Raw genomic sequence first — 24,184 nt, forward strand, 5'->3', positions numbered from 1 at the left:
CCCAACCTTTGTGTCATCATCAAATCTACTAACCCATCCCTCCACTTCCTCATCCAGGCCATTTATAAAAGTCAAGAGGAGTAGGGGGTCACAGAACAGATCCCTTTGGCACACCGCTGGTTAACGGCCTCCATGTGTAGAATATGACCCATCTACAATTAATCTTTGCCTTCTGTGGGCAAACCAGTTCGGGATCCCATATTTATATGAGTTCAGCAATCTTGACGGTATCTCCAACACCTGCTAATTAATCCACCAAGGACAAGCAGTAGTACCTGGAGTACGCACCACGTGACCCGTGCATTTCAACTCTCAGTCTGTTCTGATTTGGAATATTTCACCATTCCCTTCTCAGCACTGGAACTTATTCCTGGAGCTCCTCACCACAGTTGTCTGTTTTATTTTTAACTGGACTTGTATCTCACAACCATCATCTGGAGGGATTATTCAGGGATGAACAGTCAACAATGGGTTTGCTTGCGGGCCCTATCAGGAAAATATATAATTTAAAAGTCCAACTCCTTCATCATTCGGGTCACTGGGAATGTCTGTAACTCTGAATGTGCTCTGTTTTGCTTACCTTCACTGCAGCAGCTGAGAATTAAGCTCTTTCCATATATGTTCGAGATTCCGTCCACAAATCGATACATTTCTCTCTGCCTCGCTCGCTCTCCCCTTGGATTCCGTTCTTTATGCCCCAAGCCAGTTTCCATTGCTTTGCTTCTGCAACATTCTGTCCGCATCTGACCCCATCGGGACTGTCCCCAGGAACGCCTGTCACCGAGAGTGCGGGTTTTCGCTGGACAAGTATAACATCCGCAGAACTCCTGCCTGCACCAATTCTGCAAAGTGCTTTGTTTGATGGATTGTCTGGGGTTTTACACCAAGCGGTGCGCTGTCAAAACAAAATATTCATCGTGTAAATTCTAATTTATGAATTGTTGATTTTGATCGATTAATGGAACTGAAGTTGATAAGAAAAACTGAAAGTCATTTCTGTTTCCTTCCTGTTTCCATTTGTAAAATATATCCCTTTCACTGGAGTTGTCATTTAGTTCCAGCATGATTTTAATACATATTTAACGATATAATTAATAATGCAATTCTTAGAAACAGCTCGATTATTTTCTAAATAGCAAACATTGGAATATCTTCTGATGAAAGATTTGAAATGGAAGCCTTATTCGTTTTTCCATAAACGATACCTGGTCTGCAGATATTCAACTCCACATTCTCCCTGCCTTTCTAAATTGCTACTGAATAAATTCATTAATTCCCTTTTAGGGAAAGTTACGGAGCTCAAAGGGAAGGGAACAGAGTCAGAAAGAACGACACCCTTCCCCGATCTGATGATGGGGAACTGCTCCACGCACAAGGGAGCGATGTGGAAATACTTTGTGATTATGAGTGACCAACGTTGGACAAAATAGTGAGGGGATTCCAGGAGCTCGCTGTGTTAAGACACGCGTGTAGCACAAAATCGCAATGAAGCATTCGAGTTTCAATTATAATACAGCTGTTTGCATAGATGTGTTTTAATATAAACAGATCCCGATTGGCAGATATAACTAATCTGAGTTACCCACTCAACAGAAAGTTGAGCGATGAAACGTACCGTTTAAACCACATTTCGAATTCAATGTTAGACTGTAGCTTGGCAGACTCGAGGAAGAAAAAAATCACCAAACCATCCACTGATCTGTGGATTCAGGTTCCAATTAAGAGAATCATTTGCTGCAGCCTGAGACTGCACGTACGTTGTTTTCCACTGGTCCAGCTTTTGGTTCTGATGAGGCACGTATTCCTCGTGCCGACGCACAGTGAAACAATGCAGTCTTGATAGGGTTCTTCCCCACTGTGAAGCTCATACACCCGGCAGGATACCGACACACTCCAACACCCCGCACTCTTTTGACAGAGTTCTGAAACACATTGTAAACCCACTGCAACTGCTGGAGTCTTGATATACTGTCAACTTCCCTTGCACTTCTGGCAGTGGGTTTCCATACCGTGAGACCTCACGCACCCACCCCAGGCAGGATCCTTAAACACTGTGAAACACTGCAGTCTTTCTTCAACATTGTATTTTGCTTTCCTTTGTAAGAGGCAGGTCTGGGTTTTGGGTCATTTCGTAAGCAGTGGTATAAATGTTGATATGTTGAAATGTTGGGGGTCAAGCTGAGCAGTGATTCTTACTACAGGTTCCTGATGATTGCACAAAGGCTCTGATTTCAGAATCGTCCAAACAAAATCTGACAATATATTTCCCATCAGAAACGGCAGTGAATACGATCGCGGAATGTAGGACATTACATGTGCTGGAATTCGAATATGTGAGTTCGGATTCGATAAGTTAACATGAGAATTTGCATGGCAAAGCGTTAGTCTGTGTTAAAGGTGGGACATTTAATATAGCGGTGTCGCTGGGGTCGCTGTCTCTAAAATGTTAATACTTTGTACGCTTTTCAAAGAGCAGAAGTCATTTTAGACACAATGTCACACAAAATTGATAGTTTTACTGAAGCGATGGGAATGTCTCTTCTTTTTGAATTAAGGGAATAAAATATTTCAATTCATAACACCGATGGAAGCAGTATTTGCTATTTCATTCACAGAATATATCTGGTGGCTGTGTGGTGTATTTGAAAAACATGCAAGATCTGAGACCACCTGATATCCCCCTCCAGTAAGTTTTCCCCGTGACTGGATATGTGCCTGTCTCAGAGTCCTTGGTCTCCACCACCATAGGCACTGCATTCCAGGCACCCAAACCTTTGTGAGTGGGAAAAGTACCCTACGTATTTCCATTGCACTTAGACTCTCTAAACGGATACACACTCAGTTTGGCCTGAAACCTTTATATATGATTACTATCTGTCTTGGTAGATAGTATAATATCTCGCTATTCTCCTTAGGCTTTCTTCAGACTTGTAAACCTCTATCAAATCTCCCGCCAGCATTCGCCCCTTATGCATACTGATAAACCTCTTCTACACCTTCTGCATCTTTTTTTTTAATGCAGCAACAATAATTGGATGAAGTAGTTTCAGCCTAACTGGCGTTTTGTAAAATTGCAGCATAATATCCCAACAAGTTAAATAATTTACTCAGATAAAAAAGGCAAGCTCCCTGGAAGCAGCAACGTTCCAGATCAGGAAGTTTTATTGTGTCACAGAGTCCAATGATCTGAGACAGTACAACGCAGCGGACTGGGATCAGTAGCAATCAACCGATCGGAAGTTTTTATATAGTTCCTAGTGCGGCCTGAACCAGCCTACGCCTCTGAGACCCCGAAAGGGAACGCGATGTGTGCAGGACGCTCTTGTGACACGCTTACTGTCTTTCGGTTTCCATTTTGATGCTTAACCTCTCTCTTTACCGAGTCATCATGTCGATGAGGAAATGGACACCGAAACTAATCCAGACGCTAAACTGTCCCCGGCAGGACAGACAAGCATACCAATGTAGAAATGCCTGAAATTGCACATCCATTGTACACTTCGCTTCCGTTAGGAGTTCCAGGATATCCCTGCCATATGAAGTAAAAATGTGACAGTGCGGCTCCAAACTCTTGGGTGGTAAGGTACGGGAATTTTGTGTCTGTGCAATTATATATCAATAAAATAAAATAAAAAACACACACGCGGGTGACAGCTTTAACTGGTGTATTCAATTGCAGAAACAGAGAGAGAGAGAGAGAAATGCGCATGTGCAAACATACAGACAACTGATCAATGCGCGTAGGTACCATCAGTCCATAAGTAGCGGGAGTCAATGCTCTAAAAGAAATTGATCCACATTACACTTCCCCCCTATTTATGTTAATGTAACATAGAATTGTACATGTACAGTGTACCATTTTCTTTCCATTTCTTATTGATTACTGTACTCCAAGGGGAAATTCAGTGATTTGGAAATTTTCTGTACGCATCTCTGTACTTGTGTTTTACAATACCGTTTGGCGGAGTTGCGTGAGTGTTCCTTTGTGTTCATGGTGTAGCTTTCGCCAGCATTCTGACGCACCATGAGTTGGACCTTCCAGACATATGTGTATTTGTAGCACAATCAATGTTTTTTGTGTGTATTTGCGGTACAGCTTGTCCGCACATGGTGTTCCCCTTTGAAATGATTACGTGACATCTAAAACTTTGCTGCACCAGTAGTGATTTGGCTTGTAATATTAAAGGGGGTCAATTATTATGCAATCAGAGTCAAAAGAAATCCAGATTAAATCCGAATTGACTCAATGTTGTAAAACAAACACAACAGACATGAAAACTTCCAAGGGGTGAAAGTGCAATTCAGGTTGTGAAATATACAAATCTGACTAACTCCCTCGCCGCCAATAAATTCACTACTTTAGTGCATCTGAGAAACCAATTGTCATTGTGGTAAACATAGAAACATAGAAAATAGGTGCAGGACTAGGCCCTTCGGCCCTTCTAGCCTGCACCTCCATTCAGTATGATCATGGCTGATCATCCAACTCAAAACCCTGTACCTGCTTTCTCTCCATACCCATTGATCCCTTTAGCCACAAGGGCCATATCTAACTCCCTCTTAAATATAGCCAATGAACCGGCCTCAACTGTTTCCTGAGGCAGAGAATTCCACAGATTCACCACTCTCTGTGTGAAGAAGATTTTCCTCATCTCGGTCCTAAAAGGCTTCCCCTTTAACCTTGAACTGTGACCACTCGTTCTGGACTTCCCCAACATCAATGTTGATGTTGGTACACATTTAAGAATGCGGGTGCTCTGTCGCTGTCAGCATTTGCAACAGTTCGAGGGGCATCTGTACTCTGAATGAATGTCGCTGCTTCATACCGGTGCGAAGCTTGATGGGAGCTGGTTTACCATCTGAGGGACTGCTTCAATGTGATGCGCATAGAAAACGCTGGACGAACTCTGCAGCTCAGAGAGCATCAATGGAAATGTCTTTATGGGCCACGGTCCTTCAAGAGTACCAGAGAGGAAGGAGGGAAATGGACAGAATAATAATGTTGGGAGAGGTGTAGAACGGGAGGAGGACAAGCTGGAAGCTGATAGGTGATGTCAGGTGTTTGGGGAAGGTGGACGAGATCAGTAGCTGGAAAGTTATGTGGAGAAGAAGAAGAGCTGAAGAAGTAGGAAGCTGACTGAAGTGGAAAGTGCATCATGGGAACACAGGAAGGATGAGGGAGGTCAGAGGAAAGTGAGGAGAATATTAAGAGGCTAGAGCGGAGAAGTGAAATAAGGGAAGGGGCACCGGGAAATACCGAAAGGGATTTCCATCTTCCTGCCATAAGTTTGCGGTTGCCGAGACAGAGTAGAAGTTGTTACTCCTCCAGTCTGAGTGTGGCCTCGTCGTGGAAGAATAACAGGCCATGGAACGACCTGTCGGACCGGGAATGGGGACAGCAATTGAAATGCTTGGCCTCTGGGAAATTCTGCTTTTTGTTGTTGGAGCTGAGGTACTCGACGAAGAATTAATACATGTGAAGAATGGTCTCTGCCAGAAACATCGACTGTTCATTCAATTCCACAGATGCGCCTGACCTGCTGAGCTCCTCCTTCGTGTGTGTTCCAATTAATTTGATTAGCCGTTTTCATTCGTTCAGTATCTTCGTAAGACTGGATGCGATATTGGGTTCAGGCTCTTCACAATATGACGGGAACGTACAAGCAACATATTCTGTTTTTTATATATATTCCGATTACATGATCTATAACTGAGACAATTTTCAGAATGAAACAGGGCAGCCCAATGACAGTGCAGCATTGATCGATGATAACAAGGTCTATGGAGTCTAGGGATGGACATGATCAACAGTAACAATCATGAATCCGAGAGGTGAGTCTGAGAGTGTTTCACAACATTCACTGACTTCTCCAATCGTCATTTATTTGTCTTTAAGGTTTTGCAATTTGCTGTCAAGATATCCATACCTCATCACAATTGGGATTTGAATGACATGATTTTTACTTTTTATCCCAGCTGTTGGAAGACACGTCAGCCTTGTGTAGTATTGAATATTCAGTGTGCTGGAGCGAGTATAAATGAATGACTGTGGAGATACATAAGCTCAGAGTTTCTTCAGCGAGATCGCGGACAGCTGGAAGACAGGCTGAATCTTAACAACATGCTTGAAACATTTTCCGTGTGAGAAAGATGGATTTCTTGATCATTGCTGTCATTGGTGCTCCTGGTAACAGCATAGGCGAATTGACATTTACAGTTCCGTGTGCGCGGTCTTTGAACTCGGTGAGTTACCGACAGCGTTGTGATGCCGGTGTATCAGAGAGTGTGGTGCAGGCATTGTGACAAAACCCTGTGTTCATTGAGAAGTTCCCTTGCAGTTTAACCAGTGGCCTCGGCTCAAATTAAACCGGCAGGTGAAACAGATGTAGAGTGGAAGATCGGAGAGATGGATTCATTTTGTGCACGAATGGCAGGCAGTCGTGATTTATTAATGCAAAGCATAAACTCCAAGCTGATAAACTCCCTTATTCCACCGCGCTCGACGCCCTTAAAGTTATTCTGTATCAATCGCGCAACTTGTTTTAGATTGAAATTTAAAGGCATTGGACTTGTTTTTTAAGAAATTACTCTAACTTTGAAACGAACGAGGGAAGCGAATCTCTCTTGAGATTCAAGGACTACTGGTAGTGTTCACTTGTGTGTTAGCCTCGATCCATAGGGAGTTTCGAAAATTCAAAGGAAAGCTGGGTGGGCGTCCGTGCACCAGTGTTTGTTTCGCCGCGCTAATATCGGTGAAGTGAGCGGTGTCAGTTAGACGTCAGACGGGCTAAAGTACAAGCGATACTCCGCTCTGGAATAATAAGTATCGAAGCATCTAGAATAATACTGAAGTAATTTGGAGCATCACCTAAAATAGGAGATATTCTGAGGTACCCATTGAGTTTTTCCTTGAAAATAGTATTCGAAAGCACTACCGTGAAAATTATCTGATGTTTTTACTAGCCAAACTTGGGAATTTCTGATCCGATTTTTCGACATAGTGTGAACCCATCCCAACCAAGAGTAGCCGTAGAATTTCAAAGAAGCGAGCTAGGCGCGGCCCCTGTGGGCGGGTGACAAATGAGAGTCGGGAAGGAGAGGAAGACACACGGAAGTGCGAATTAAATTTCCGGTGACAATTGTGGGAGGAGCCAGGCTTCGCTATCCGAGGGGAGCGACAGAATATAGGTAGATAGATAGATAGATAGATAGATAGATACTTTATTCATCCCCATGGGGAAATTCAACATTTTTTCCAATGTCCCATACACTTGTCGTAGCAAAAACTAATTACATACATTCATTGTCGTGAAAGCGGCAATCGTCATTGCTGAGAAAGTTGCCGAGGTGAACAGGTTTTCCAGTCGAGTCGAAAACCTGAGGTTTGTAGACTTATATCGATTTCTCCATGTTTCCCTCGGTAATCAGTTGACAATACCTCCTTCCCAACCACTGCTCCCCTTCCTGTACCGAGCACCGTAACGTTTTACACCTTCTAAATCTCCAGAAATGGATTGTCTGGAAAGTTTTATTGTTCTCAATTTCCAGCTTCTTTCTGTGCTGAGACAGACGGAACGGCGAGACGGTAATTCACTCATTCTTTCTGCTGTTCCCCCAGTGAATTTAGTGGCGATTGTGATCCTGTCCCGGGGAAAGTGCGGCCTCCCCACCTGCATCACTCGCTACCTGGTGGCCATGGCAATGGCGGATCTACAAACCATCACCTTTCGTGTCGTATTCTGGCGGGTAAGTTATTATTACTTCCCCGGGACTTTCCTGGACATCACCCCCGTATGCAGCGCGATCTCCGCCCTGGGAATGGCAGCCACAGACTGTTCTCTCTGGTTCACCGTCACTTTCACGTTTTATCGGTTTGTCGCCATCTGTTGCCAGAAGCGGAAACAAAGTATTGCACCGGGAAAACTGCGGCTGTAGTTCTGACAACAGCTGGGTCTCTGCTCTGTTTTAAAAATGTGCCCTACTTCTTTACATTTCGGCCTGTGAACGTGATTGATAATATACCCTGGGACTGTATTCGAGAGCCAAGCGACTCTACGGATCCCGGGTAAAGCCAACACCTTACGCGAACTTACGCTAAAGCTTCCACTTCCACTCCAACTGTGTCCATTGTATTATCCACTACTGCACACAGGTATGTCGCTAATATCAACCCGCACCCCTGCCGTCAGTGAATTCTGACCGTCCATTTCCTTGTCCGTCCCTGCATCAGCACTCTCCAGAAACTCTCACTCTTTGTGAATATTCCAGCCCTGCTCATCCATGGAACCGACTCAATGGGTAGCTCAATATTGATCCCTGCCTGCCCGTCGAGGATCATCTGAGAAGCTGATCAATTCCATACCACAACTGACGACCCACGGGCTTATTACCGCACAGAGTAGCTGGACACGTGAAAGGCCGTTCGTTTGTGTCGTTCAATTCAGACCATTTAATGCATATGTGCGTCAAGGTAGCACGTCGGGGGGAGAACACGGAATATAAATTGGAGTGTTATATTTGCCGTAAAAGTGCAGTTCACAATGTTCAAACAAGTAAACACGGCTTTCTACCTCATTGACATCAACACGACTTTCTACCTCCCGGTCAACAAAACTATCAATTTTGTACATCTGTAAAACAATTGTCATTGTTGGTACAAGTGTAATGAATGCAGAAGGTTTAAACATTTGCACCAAATGGAGGATCGATTGAAGTGCTCTGCTTCACGTTGGAGCGAAATTGATGGTAGCTTGTTCTCTGTGTGAGGGACTACATCAGTTTAATGCACAAATAAACTGCTGTTGGACCTCAACAGTTCAGGCACATCTGTGGAAAAGAATAAATTGTCAACGTTCCGGGCTGCGACTTTTCAAACGGACGGAGAAGATGCCGGACTGAAAAGGTTGAGTGATGCGAATGCGGACAAGCATGAAAATGACAGGCGAAGCCAGGTGTGTAGGTGAGGAGTGGGATGGAGGCGAATTATGTGACAGAAGGTAATTGAAAACGGCAAAAGGTCTGGAGAAGAAAGAATCCGATCGGAGAGGAGAGTGGATCATGGAAGAAAGGGAACCAGGTCGGGCACCAGCAGGAGATGATAGGCAAGTCAGGAGAAGTGTAAGAGTCCAGGATGGTGAAATGAAGAAGAGGGAATAGAAGGGGGGAAAGGCAGGGGGATATACCTGAATATACAGATATCAATATTTATGCCATTAAACTGGAGGTTACCTACACAGAATATAAGATATTGCTCCTCCAGCATGTGTGTGGCCTCATGGTGGCGCAGGAGGAGGCCATGGACCGACATGTCGGCTCGGGATGGGGATAGGAATTGAAATGTTTGGCCACCGGGAAATTTCGCTTAATGTTGATGGACATGAGGTGCTCGACGAAGCGTTAATTAATTTGAAGAAGACGACTAGGCCAGAAATGTCGACTGTTTATTCTTGTCCATAGTTGCTGCCTGATCTGTTGAGTTCTTCCAGCATTTTGTGTGTGCTACAATTAATTTCATTAACGGTTTGCGTGTGTTCAGTATCGGCGTCAGCAGATTCAGTTGCAAGATCCATAACCGAAACGATTTCCTCAGTGAACAGAGAAGCCCAATAACGGTTCACAATTGCTCAATGACGACAAAGTCTATGGAGCCAAGGAATGGACATCACATGATCAACAATGACAATCATGAAAACGAGAGCTGACCTTAACAACATTCACTGATTGCTAGAATCGTCATTTCTTTCTCTTTGAGATTTTGCAAACTCTTCACAATTGGGATTTTACTTGAATTACATCATTTTTATTTTTACACCCACCTGTTGGAAGACACATCAGTCTTGTGTAGTATTGAATATTCAGTGTGCTGGAGCGAGTATAAATGAATGACCGTGGAGATTCATCAGCTCAGAGTTTCTTCAGCGAGATCGCGGGCAGCTGGAAGACAGGCTGAATCTCACACAGTATGCTTGAAGTATTTTACAGTGTGAGAAAGAGATGGTACATGATCATCGCCGTTATCGGCGTTCCTGGTAAGAACAGAGGCGAACTAACAATTGCGGTTTTGTGTGCGCGGTCTGTGAACTCTTTCAGTTACCGACAGCGTTGTGATGCCGGTGTATCAGTGAGTGCGGTGCAGACATTGTGCTAAATCTCTGTGTTCGTTCAGAAGTCTCCTTGCTGTTTAATCCGTGCCCTCGACTGAAGATCAACTGGCGGTTGAAATAGATGCAGAGTAGAAGATCGGAGATATGATTCATGGCAGGCTGTTGAAGTAAACTCCGATAATCCCGAGCTTCTGCACCTTTACGGGCTATTGGTTTTATTCCGTATCAATAGAACAACATGCTTTAAATTCAAATTTAAATTATTGCGCAGTGTTTTCAGAAATCGCTGCAAGTTTGAAGGGAATGCACGAAGCGTATCGCCAGTGAGATTCAGCGGGGAGAAGTAGACATCCCTTGTGATACACTCACAATAAAAAAGTGTACAGACGACGTTACGGGCCGAGCCCCCTCAGCAAGTCCATCCTGCTGAAGCGTCTCGGCCGGAACTGTCGACTGTACCCTGTTTCATTGACGCTGCCCGGCCTGCTGAGTTCCTCCAGCATTTTGTGTGCGTTGCTCGGGTTTCCAGCATCTGCAGATTTTCTCTTGTTTGTGATTGGATTACAACACTTGCGATTTAGACTCCGAAACATCGGGAGTTTTCAAAATTACAATACGGTTCTGCGTGCGTTTGCGTGCACCAGGATTTGTTCCCCCGTGAAGTGAAGCGACATTTCAAAACCAACCCAGCAGGGTCAGCTGGAGGTCAGACGGGGCAATATGCATCCGATATCATGACCTCCTCTACTGCAATGATGAGGCCAAACTCAGGTTGGAGGAGCAACACCTCATCTACCGTCTGGGTAGCCTCCAGCCTGGTGGTATGAACATTGAATTCTCCAATTTCCGGTAATTCCATCCCCCTCCCGCTATCCCAGGTCCCTCTCTGCCTCTCTCCCCTTTCAACTTCCTGCTTCTTTATCTCTACAGTTCATTCATGCTTATCCCCTCCCCCTCCCCCCTTTATCTTTCCTCTGATTGGTTTTCCACCTGGCGCCTCTAGGCCCTACCCCCTCCCCTATCTCTATTACTGGGCTTCGGCCCTCTCTTCCCCCCTCCCCCATTCCTGATGAAGGGTCTCGTCCCGAAACGTTGGCTACTCTTTTCTCACGGATGCTGAGTTCTTCCAGCGTTGTGTACGTATGCATACGATACTCTGCTCTCGAACAATAAACATCGAATCATTCAGAATCATCCTGCAGCAATCTGGAAACAAAACTAAAAGAGACAGATGTCTTGAAGTACCTATGTTGCCTTTCATTTGCAAATTTGGTAGATTGAGCACTCACGTGCAAAATAGCTGAAAATTCAGCGGGTCCGACAAGATTTTTAAAAAAACGCAAGCTGAAACTCTCTGACCGGATACCGTGCAATGTGCGCTGTAACTGCGGGTTTACATTGATTTCTCTAAAGCGCCCTCGGCGATTAGTTGACAAACCATGACCCTCTTCCAGTAGCGAGTACTGTGCCCTTTCACCCAGCATGTACCTGTGCGAGGCATCTTCCACTCCCGCTCCACACGCTTCAAATCTTCAGAAATAAGTTGTCTGCAAAGTATGATTGTTGTCAATTCCCAGCTTATTTCTTTCCTGTGACATAGTGAGCAGCGAGAGAGTAATTATCATTCTTTTTGCTGTTTCCCAGTGAACTTAGTGGCGATTGTGATCCTATCCCGGGGCAAGTGCGGCCTCTCCACCTGCATCACGTGCTACCTGGTGGGCATGGTAACGGGGGATCTACTAACCATAATCTTTAATCTTATATTCTGGCTGGTCAGTTACTATTATTTCCAGGGGACTTTCCTTGACATCACCCCGGTATGCAGTGTGATCTTTGTCCTGGGTGAGGCAGCCACTGACTGTTCTGTCTGGTTCACCGTCGCTTTTACATTTGATCGGTTTGTCGTTTTCTGTTGCCAGAAGCGGAAAGCAAAGTATTGCACCGGGAAAACTGCGGCTGTAGTTCTGACAACAACCGGCGTTCTGCTCTGTTTTGAAAATGTGCCCTACTTCTTTATATATCACCCAGTGAAAGTGATCGACAATATACCCTGGGACTGTATTACAAAGCCGGGCTACTATACGGATCCCGGGTGGGTGGGATATGACTGGCTTTCTACCGTTCTAGTGCCATTACTCCCGTTCGTTACCGATAGGTTTGTGATGCCGATGTATCAGTGAGTGCGGCGCCGACATTGTGAGAAAATTCTCAGTTCGTTCCATGTCCCCTTGAAATTTATTACGTGATCTCGGCGGAAATTAAGCCGGCAGTTGAAACAGATGTAGAGCGGATGATCGGTGAGACGGATTCATTGTGTGGCTTCGTAGCAAGCAGTTTCCAAATATCATTGCAAAGCCGCTATAAAAATAAACAAACAAACTCCAATGCGCTCAGCGCCGTTAGAAGCTACTCGGAGTTGTTCCGTATCTATAGTGCAACAAGCTTTAAATTCAGATTGAAAGGTGTGGCGTCATGTTTTAAGAAATTGTTGCAACGTTGAAGGGAAAGCAGAAGGTGATGCGCCGCTGTGATTCAGGGGAGATCGTTCGTCATTAGTTATGTGTTGCACCCCGAACCATCGGGAGTTTCAGAGATTCCAATAAGCGTCTATGTGCGAATTAATCTAGCAGGGTTTGTTTCCGTATCGAAGCATTTAGAATCGTGCCGCAGTAATCTGGAGCAAATCCGAAAGAGGCAAATCCGTAAATTCAAGCGGACTTATATTATCTTTGATGATTTCAGCACGAACGTACGAAGTAGTTGAAAAGTTTGTCGAACCAAACAGAATCTTTCAAAGCGAAGATCGAACTTTCTGATCGGATGGCTTGACACATTGTAAAATAAAGATCGGCGAGGAGTAGTTGCAGAATTTAAAAGTGGCGAGCTAAGCTGGTCTCCTCTGTGCGGGTGACGAACGGAAGTCGAGGAGAGAAGGATGGCATGAGCACGGTGAAAATGAGTTTGCTGAGAACGTTGTTCAGAGGCGGAAGGACGAGGCCGTCGATGTATGGGGAGAGTGACAGAACCCGGGTGAGGGAAATGCAGCAATCAATATATCCGGTATCCAGGACTTGACCATCAGCAGAAAACCTAATGGTTGAAAATTTAGAATGATTTCCCCAAATCGCCGGCGACGACCTGTTGACAATGCCTCCTTCCCCAACACTAGTCCTCTGCCAGTACCGAGTACCGTACACGTTCACCCCACGCACGCGTGTGATGGCTGCGACTGCCGGTTTACACGTTTTAAACTGACTGAAATTGTTGTCAGCAAAGTTTGATTGTTCTGAATTTCCAGCTTATCTCTCTCCGGAGACTCACGGAGTGGCGAGACAGTAATTCACTCTTTTTTTTCTCTCTGTTCCCCCAGTGAACTTAGTGGCGATTGTGTTCCTGTCCCAGGGAAAGTGCGGCCTCTCTACCTGCACTACTCTCTACCTGGTGGCCATGGCAACGGCGGATGTATTAACCATCATATTTCGGGTCATATTGTGACGGGTCAGTTATTATTACTTCCCCGAGACTTTCCTGGACATCACCCCCGTATGCAGTGTGATCTCTGTCCTGGGATTTTCAGCCACAGACTGTTCTCTCTGGTTCACCGTCACTTTTACATTTGATCGGTTTGTCGTTTTCTGTTGCCAGAAGCGGACAGGAAAGTATTGCACTGGGAAAACTGCGGCTGTGGTTTTGACAACAGCGGGCGTTCTATTCTGGTTTAAAAATGTGCCCTATTTCTTTATATATCATCCTGTGAAAGTGATTGACAATATACCCTGGGACTGTATTACAAAGCCGGGCTACTATACGGATCCCGGCTGGGTGGGATATGACTGGCTTTCTACCGTTCTAACGCCATTACTCCCGTTCGTGTTAATACTACTGTACAACAGTCTGACAGTCAGACACATTTTAGTGACTAGTCGCGTCCGTAAGGGGCTGAGGGGTCAGAGAATGGCGGAGAACCGCAGTGACCCGGAGATGGAGAGCAGGAGGAGGTCTGTGATCTTACGACTCACCATCTCCGGAAGCTTCATCATCCTGTGGTCGGTGAATGTTACTGAATTCCTTTATTACACCATTGCCAGGCTGGATCCAAATAATTACAACGATTCGGAATACGTATTTCAACATTCCGGATACATGCTGATGATATTAAGTTGCTGCACAAACACCTTTATTTATGGGGTAACTCAGTTCAAGTTCAGAGAGCAGTTCATCAGCGCAGCGAAATATCCGCTCACGATATTTTAATTTGATTTCATTTATTGCTCATCCAATTATTTATTTTCCAAGTTTTAGATTTGATCAGAAAGTCTTTCCTCGTTTCTTGGTCGTATCCTCAGAACGGACTGCCCAGCTCGTTTTTTCCCCCTTTTCCCCCTTTTTCATATAGTGTAATAGGTTTTTTCTTCTTTTTAAAAAAATATTTTTTCTCTCTTTATGAACTGATAAAAGCAGAATCAGCTGTTTTCTGTTTTTATTATATACTACATATTAGCTAAATTCTTTGCATGATTTTGATAATGTTTATTTCACTTTCTGTTTGTATTGTTATTGATATATATATAGACGTAATTAGATAGATAGATATAATTCTCCCCTTGTTTGTATACATGCTCTTTTTAAATCAATAAAAAGTTTAATAAAGAACGAAAGAAAGAAATATCTGCTCATCTCAATTAGTCAATTAAATATCTGGCCTATTTTCACAGGCGATCGCTGTCTTCTCACCTAGGCACTACAGAACTGTCGTCAGCGGAGACCGCGACAGCCGGGAGAATTAAACTCGTTTGGAAGCCCAGAGAGACACAGCACCATTCGGCTCACGCATCCCGCCATCTGCACGTTCCACCAATTATTACTCTCATCCTACGTTTTATTCGCGCTCTCGTCACTGCCACGCCCTGATCTCTACGGGCTGGGAAAATGGGTCGGTCATGGGGAGTCCGGTTATACCCACGGTCTCTATACACATAGTACTCTCAGGCAGTGCCACAGAGGGGCTGACGGACGGTATAGTGGCGCCGGAATCGACCAGGACACGGACTCGTTTCTCAGCTATTTCTACATCCGGGAATGGATCCTCCTGCGGCTTCTCATGGAGCCCGATCAGAGCCGGCTGTATCGTCTTCCCCTCGTGGCCTCCCTACTGGGACCTGAAGGGGTTATGCAGAGTGAAATGAGTCACTTCCCAGGGGTATTCACAGGTCATCCTTTCTCCCTATCCTCTCCTATCTTTTCACTCCACGTCGCCTCGGCTCCCTCTGGCCTAATGCCCCTTTCGCCCACATTTCCTACGTACGTCCTGCCTCTTGTCGCGGGGCCTTGGCCGAACTCCCGCCTTCCACTCCCCTTTCTGTGTGGACTGCCCCCTTTCTCCCGCGATCTTAAACAACCCATGTCCTTCTATGCTGGTCAGGATCTGGGTCACCACATTCCGTTGCTGGGTCTGCCAGTTCAGATCGGTCAATTAAAAGGCAGGGGCGACCTCAGGTCGGAGTCATGTCGGGAAGGTTTGTCCAGCCCACCGGGCATTTTGCTGGTCCAGGGGTTTTTCCGCATTTGCGTCCCGGGTGTCTTTGAATCGAGCGATGACGTCAGTGACGGTCTTTCCTTTCTTTCGCATGCACCGGGCAACTTCTCCAAAGCATCCAGGCTGTCGAGCTGCGGCAAGGATACGGGCTTTAAGTTCGCGCACCTTCGTTTCCATAGCCTGTCGGCATCTTCTCCAACTGACGGGGGCCAGTCTCTCTCGGGAGTAGCCTTGGCAGGAATAGTTGGTCTCCGCCTCAGCCAAGGAAATTCCGTATATGATACGGAGACGCGCCTGTAAAACGCCATGCAGAGGTTTCAATATCTGACAGGTCGGAGTATGCCAATTATGAGTGGCTACAGGTTTTCTCAGCGGATCGGGCTGTCCCTGATCGGACTACATACCTCAGCCGGAGTCCAGGGTTTTAAAATAGGGACATCGTCCACCATTATCCGGCGGAATACAGAGGTCCATCACCTTGTGAGGCGATCGGGCAACACCTCTCCCCTCTCTGGTGGAAACTCGAATCTCGATGAACGGAGAGTCCGTCCCCGCCCCAGGCTCCGAAAGAATCGGGCACAGCGGCAGTGCTCCGGTCCTGGAGAGCATCCGGTGCTGCCGCAGACGGGGCTGGCAGCCCGTTCTGTGGTCTTTGTTTCAATCCCACTGCCACCTCAATACCCTCCCTGTCTTCATGGGGCCTCATGGGACGGCGGAAGCGCCAGCGGAGCCGACAGGCCTCCCAATGGAGCTTTCGGAGTGACGCTAGAATCTGCCATCGGACTGTTACTTTCCCTATTTCTGGCGTTTCCCTTAGGGAGCTAGCGCCGCTTTCCCATCTCTTCCCATTTAGTAACATATGTAATTAAGATCCCAGCGAGAATCCTCACCCCCAGAATCAACGCAGTGTTTCCCTTTCAGTTTTCCATTTTTACCAAATCGGAAGAGTCTCCATAGGGCCAGTCTGCTTGATACAGCCATGTAAATCACTGGTAAAGGTAACAGAGTAACTGTTGTTCCTTGGTTCCAACTAAACCTTATAGGCAGACAAACCCGGAGGAATTAACGTGTCGCGCAATAATTCTTCTGTGTTCTTGTATTTTGCAATTTTCCTCTCCGTGTCCTTATTCACTGAGGCCTTCGCGTTCGGATCGGCCGGGCGTCGTTCATGGGGGCGTCCTTTCTTCTCTTCTAATTTGCTTGACCAAGACCTACTGGCCTGGTTTCCCATTTTAATATGTATTTCTATCTTCATTTATTCGAGTTATTAGTATTCTACGTTCTGTTTCCTATGCTAACCGTGCTTCGTAATCAGCTGATTAACATATACGAATAATAGGTTCCCCTTAAATTTAACAGAAATATTTCGTCCATTAGGTCTGATCTCCTCTCCCAGTTTCGTTCTTGTTCTTACCAGAGCTCAGGAACTGGGAACCGGCCGGTCAGGGACTGCCTTACTCACGCATCGCCCTGGTCCTGATCTTGATTCCCGTCTCTCAGGGAAGTCTCACAGGTAGGGATGAGATTCCTGTCCGAGGGGCCAATTACTCTGTCGGGGCTCAGCTGGATCCCGTACACAGGGATCCCATCCCCGCCGCCAGATTGTCAGGGATTTTCCTTTCCACACAAGACTGGGACCCGGAGTTTCGTTAGGAGACTCTTTATTGACGTGACATGGAGAGCAGTCCCTCCGGAGAGCAACGCCCTCGCTTACAATCCTTATGGTTGATTCTAACAGGTATGGTTTGTTCAACATTTCCATATTTCGGATTGTTCTGAGCAAGCTGGAGGGGAAAAAAAACCTGAAGTCACGTGGCATCTTGGTGTACAGCTGAAGGCCAGAGGGCAGAATGACGTAGTGTTTTGTCGGCGCTAGAGGGCGCCATCAGGATTTTATTGTAATCCAGGCATTACGCAAAACAGACACATGATGCTATAGTCCCGCAAAAGTATTTATCCAGCCCACCCGACCAAAATTCTCCACACAAGCGAAAAAACCTTCCTCATGACCCCGGTGCAACCACAATACCTCTATCACACACAACAGATATTATATGATATTATATTGTACTCTAAACAACTGATATTATATTATATTATATTGTGCTCTAAACAGGTTAATGGAATACAAAGAGCGTGTAGGAAAGCACCGCACTGGGAAACAGTAAACATTTAGCAAACAGCTCGCTGTCCAAGTGACGAGACCTCAGTGGTGGCGGGATATTCATTAGTCTCGCAACCCGAGGGAAGAAGTTATTACCCGGCATTCCTAGTACTGATATGCATGCACCTTCATCCTGACCGTCGTGTGTCAGAGAGATCATGGGATGGGTGGTTGGGATTCTCAACAATGCTTTGGCCCCTTCGTCTGCAACGTTCCTGGAAAATGTCACAATCAGGGCCAAGTGGGACCCCGATCACCCTGTCGGCGGGTTTTACTCTCCCCTCTATTGTCCTGTGGTTCGATAACTTGCAGCTTCCGTACCGTACAAAGATGGCGCCGGACATGACACTCTCCATGGTGCTCCAGAAAACGCTGCTGTGGCTGTTTGACTAGTGTGGAGGTGTTGTGGGTCCAGGTCAGATCGTTTGTTATGTGCACACCAAAGAACTTCGTCCTCTCCACCCTCTCCAGAGCAGAACCATTGATGATCAATGGAGAGTGGTCGATCTCTGCCTTCTTGGTCTCCCATCATCGCTTCACTTTCTCTACTCCACGCTGACACTGGTGCTGCTGTTCTCGCACCATTTAACAATCCTCTCAATCTCCTCTCCGTGTGCTGAATCACCATTGCTGCTGATGGTACCGACCACTGTAATATCATCACAGAACCTGATGATGTTGTTTGAGCTGAATCTGGCAGTGCAGACGTCAGACAGCAGTTTGGTTAGCGGCGGACTGAGTACACCGTTTGGATAGCGGAGGATGAGAAGTGACGTGATAGAGGTGTACAGGCTATCGAGAGGTACTGATCGTGTGGATAGTCAGAGGCTTTTTCTCCCAGGGCTAAAATAGCTAGCACTAGCGGGCATAGTTTTGACGTGCTTGGAGATGTCAGCGGTATGTTTCTTTACACAAAGAGTGGTGAGTGAGTGGAAGGGGCTGCCGGCTGCGGTGGTGTAAGTGGAAACGATAGGATCTTTTAACTCCAGAATGGTTACAGGGAGCTTAGAAATATAGAGGGCTATGGGTAAAGCCTATGTAATTCTAATGTAGGAACGTGTTCGGCACAGCCTTGTGGGCCGAAGGGCCTGTATTTTGCTGTCGGTTTTGTGTGTTTCCATGTTTCTACAACCCTGGGGGGGGGGGGAGTGTTGGGGTGGAGCGGTGACCTCTGTTACCTGGGACGTATTGCCCCTTTGCACATGCCTGGGTAAATTGTCCGGCTCTGCGGGTTTGCGTGGATTTCCCCTGGGTAGCGTCCTCCCCACCTCGGCTCCGGCCAGACTGAGTGTCTGTTCCTCTGGAAGAGAGGAGGCTTCTCCACAGCGGCACGACATTCAATTGGTTAAATTGTGCCCAGGAAGCATTCAGCCTGTGAGTAATGGAGGTGTAGCACGTATTGTCGTGTGAGCCCACTTGTAATCCGTTCTGGTGTGTGTACTCGCCACATGCTCCTCGTGTCCCAGGAGTCATAAAGGTGTCTGTGCATTTTCTGTGCGGACTTCCGCATCTCCCCCCCGTCGCACGCTATCTGCTCTCTTGCTTTCTGCGGGTTTGTGACGTGGGATCATGAATGGATCAGGACAGACAGATGTGAGGAGAACAGAACTAGCAGGTACAGAGAAACAAAACATGCCGACAATTTACCTGAGCAGAGGAGACAAGAACAAACAAAGCAGTTGTTGGAAATATCGAAGGGTTGCAGGAATTTGAAAATCACGGACGTCCCGATGATTCTAAAACGAGACACTGGTCGGATTTAATCATTGCTTGCCGGGGATTACAGTCTCAGTGATACACTCCCACCGGCTCTCCACTCCGCCTGGGGGCACCGAAACAACCCCACACAAACAGCAACAACACCTCAGGTTGCTGTTCCCGATGGAACTCGGCGTTTAACACCATCATCCGCTCAGTACGAATCAACAAGCTTCAGACGGCTCCGCTCCTCTCTCTGCAACTGGATCCGCAGTTCCCTCGGCGGGAGTTCACACTCGATGCAGATCAGTAAAAACTACTTCTTGCTCGTTGAGAGTTAACTCAGGCACACCTGAAGGATGTGTGCTCAGTCGACTGCTGTACAATCTGTCATGTTTGTATATCTAAACTTAGCTACAAGATCTGTGATATATTCGCATGTTCTTAAGAACGTTTTATTGTTAGAATCTCAGCTGACGGTGGAAATTGCAAAATCTTGCGAAATTTCACGGACGTACATGTATGTGTAAGTCACGTGAGCCCCTTCCCCGCTCCCATTTTACCGCAGATCTGCCTTGTTTCCGAGGCTCCGCCCCCAGCTCTGATGACATAAATTACAGTCCTGACTTTCCTTCAGTTCTGTGTTGAAACGGGTCGGCGGCGGCGGCGGATCGTCTGTAGGATCCGGATTAGGAGACGACCATCACCCCCAGAGTCGGGAATCCGGGGGAGGGTTCACTGTCCGGGCGTGAAAACAAGTTCTCATCGGTGAGTACTGAGGCCGGTCCCGAGTGTGGACGTCTGATGTAAGGTAATGCACCCAGTTAACTTCCCCGATCTGGCGGCCTCTTTGCGTTTGCTGGACAGAACCTGCCGGGGTCGGTCTGTGTTGTGGGACCTTCACAACATACCGACTGAGATGAGCCGCCGCTCAGCCCCTCTTGCCCTGGTCCTAGGAGCGTGATGCGGTGGTGATACCGAGACTGCACTCATGCATTGAGGTTTATCCCGGGAAATTTACCTTCATCACCCGGCCCCACATCGGGTCCAAACTTCACCTGGATCGATAGCCGGTGACTACAATTGTTTTACATCATTCCAGGGCGCGGGAAGCGGCCCTTCCACCTGTTGTGTTTTTGCAGACAGAGAAGGTTAAAGCGGGTAATCGCACCTTCGGGACACTGCTCCATCTGTCTGAGTAGATCCATCTTTCGCCCATTCAGACAAGGCAGTGACATCCAGATCTCTCACGGCCTCTCGTTTTGGGTGGCCATCGTTGTGTTTAACTTTGTTGAATCCATGCCACTGTTCCGACTTGCTGAAGCGCAGCCAATAATTCCGGTTTTATAACCCCAATAAATGCAAGAAATAAGCCTTTTCCTGTGATCTGGGTTTCTCAAACTTGTACAGCACATTACAACAGCACATTGAGGTGATAACATATTGCTACAAATCCTTATGGTTACAGAGAGAGTGCAGTGTATATCGAGTTAGACTTGGAGATCAGGAGTCCAACTTATCACGCGGGGAACATTCAATGTGCTTACAACAGCAGCCTGGAAGGTTCCCTGGAGCCTGGTGCTATGTGTTTTCAATGTTATTTTAAATCTCCGACCCGGTTGAGAAGAGAGAATAGCGAGGGTTATGAGGATCTTTGATGCAGCCTGCTTTACTGATGCAATGGGAAGTGCAGTCACAGTCCAGGGAGGGGAGTCTGGTTTCTGTCATGTCCTCAGCGGTGCCCACAGTTTTCTGCAGTTCCTTGCAGTCAAGGGTAGAGCGGTAGCCTTATGAAGGCGTTATGTATCCGGATGGGATACTTTCAGTGGCGCTTTGATAAGGTTTGGGGAGGGGCAATGTGCCTAAGCCAAAGTTATTGTTGTTTGATCTAGGCTTGTCACTTTAGAATCTTTTTCTAACGTTTTGTTCAGTGCCCGTGTATTGCTGAATGACCACCAGTGACTGTCCTTGATCCCTCACCCACATGGTTCCATCTCCTCATTCACTCACATCTTGTGCAACCTCTCTCCAGCCCGTGTGTACCCACCTCAATGATGTACAGTACATCAGTAAAGTTTCCTGTAACATTTGACATCATTGTGAGTTTTCCAGGAATCGTTTTTTTGCTTTTGTTAGTTAGAACTACCAGAGGTTTAGTTGAATGCAGCACCTGGTGAGGTAAGAGTTACAAGCTACGAGCCCAGGGTATGGCGGGAAAGATTCCAGCATGTATAGAGCAGTAGTTGGTGATGGAATGTATACCTGCTTGTATACATTTTTTTTATAACAGTGCACTTGATTGTATCCGCGGAAATTTGGTAAAATGAGGGGGAACTTCGATGAGACATAAATTATGCCGCGGAGTTTGACAGTTGACAGTTTGATCGTTCCTGTTGTGTGAGGGTCTGAAACCAAGCACCGCCAGCTGAAGACAGCCGAGATGTTTTTCTCTCTCCCTCTCTGGGTCTAGTGTGTCATGGGAATGATCGTCCTCAATATTCAGCAGAAGGAGAGTCTTTCAGTTAATATTGCAATCCTGCAGTGTAGTGATACACAAATGAGTGAGATTTTACAGGTGAGATGCAGGAGTGATGAGCCGAGATCACAGTCAGATCTGCGTTGGTCACAGTGAATACGGGATGCCAATTAAATTAAATATCCGCGGATACAATCCAGTGCATTGTTATTTAAAAAAAAACTGTACTGTATATAAGCAGGTCTCCCCTGTTGTCAAGATCACAGCAGATTCCTCATAGAGAAACTTGCAGGGGCAGATATCTGTCTGGTAAACCTTCCTCTGGTTTCCCACCTACCCACTCTTATCTGACAGAAGGGAAACAACACTGCAGGCGGTGATCCACAACAGGTCTCACCAACCAACTATATAATGGAATAATCAACTCCTTACACCGCCTTCCCCCACGACCACCCCCGGCCCCGGCTGTAATCTCCAATGTGGGTGGTTCCATACTCTTGAACACCAACCGAAATGCCGTCTAGGATGGACAGATAGTATCAATCCCGCCAGTGAAGGAATAAACAAAGCGAATCCTCAGTTCCCTCGGTCGGGGATCGGTAAAGCCCCGAGTGTGGACGGATCGGCTTCCTGCTGTTGCAAGCAGTAGCCCGGGGACTGTTCCGGGATGCGGGAAGCTCGCACCTCCCGAGCCTTTGCTGATGATTCGGAGCCGGGTTGAAAGTGCGCGCGATTCCAATAGCACTATCAGCTGCCCCGGTTCCCCCGCGGGACCTGCACAGGAAGTCGATGCGTTCAATTAGATGAAGGGAATTATTAATTCACTTAAAAGCGATTCGCTACAGTTCTAATGTCGATCAACGTTATCAATTCCATTCGTGTTCATAAAAGTGTCTGACTGCCTTTGTGATGTTTATATTTCAGTATATAGAGCTTCTTACCGTGTACCGCGGCTCCAGGTTCTGTTACCACCCCTGTCCCAGTAAGGCTGTGTTACGGGTTCTGTAAGTAATGAACACACGCTGGTTAATGCTCAGTCAGCTCCTGTGGTAATTATTAACTAAACCCAAAGCGTTACCAGCGGGTCACTCCGTGACCTGTTCCTTAGCACAGGGTACGTTCTGTCTCCAAACAAACATCACCATGGAGATGAAAATGTGATCTCAGTGATTTTGAGAGTGGAATGTTTGTCGGTGCCAGCGGATGCAGGTTTGAATATCGCAGGAACTGCTGAACTCCTGTTAATGATGAAACGCCACTGTGACAAGAATCATCTCTTGTGTAACAATGATCAATGAGATACAGAGAATCTCTATTTACCAACAAGTATCTTTTATTAGTTCTACTAAAAAACACGTAGATTTACACACTATCGTCCTGTGGCACCCTACTGGAAAACCCTGACACTCGGTGAACAGTCCAATGAAGAGAAAAGGTATTACCCGGGAAAAGAGTCTACGCTGGCAAGGCATTCCATAGAAACATAGATAACATAGAAAATCTACAGCACAATACAGGGCCTTCGGCCCACAAATTTGTGCCGAACATGTCTCAACCTTAGAAATGACTAGGCTTACATATAGCCCTCAATTTTTCTAAGCTCCATGTACCTATCCAAAAGTCTCTTAAAAAAGACCCAATCGTATCCGCCTCCACCACTGTTGCCGGCAGCTTATTCCACGCACTCACCACTCTCTGAGTGAAAAAACTTACCCCTGACATCTCCTCTGTACCGACATCCCCAGCACCTTCAACCTGTGTACTCTTGTGGCAACCATTTCAGCCCTGGGAAACAGCCTCTGAATATCCACACGATCAATGCCTCTCATCATCTACCGATCCTCATGTTCCCGATCTCCACGTGTCCGTGTGGGTCCTACTTTTCGGCAATGGTTGGTCTCTGGCCGCTGGAGAGTTATCACCCCCTGCATATTTGAAGCTCCGGAATCTTATATTGTTCCTCATCAATTGAACCATTGGATCCCCAAAACCATTAGCTCAAGATCACCTGACCTACCTGGGTCACATGGTTTACTGATCATTGTACGGAGCTACAAGCAACATATTGTACGTGGCTCTGCCCACACCCAGCCTTGTGTATTCGTATCTTTACACACTGACTGGTCCAAACCAGTTAAATGAGGCAACCCAGACAGAGTCTAACGACACTACAGATTGCTTCTTTGATATGTCTGGCATTTTACACA

This window comes from Hemitrygon akajei, unplaced genomic scaffold, assembly GCF_048418815.1.
Source record: "Hemitrygon akajei unplaced genomic scaffold, sHemAka1.3 Scf000122, whole genome shotgun sequence".
NCBI classification, from domain to species: Eukaryota; Metazoa; Chordata; class Chondrichthyes; order Myliobatiformes; family Dasyatidae; genus Hemitrygon; species Hemitrygon akajei.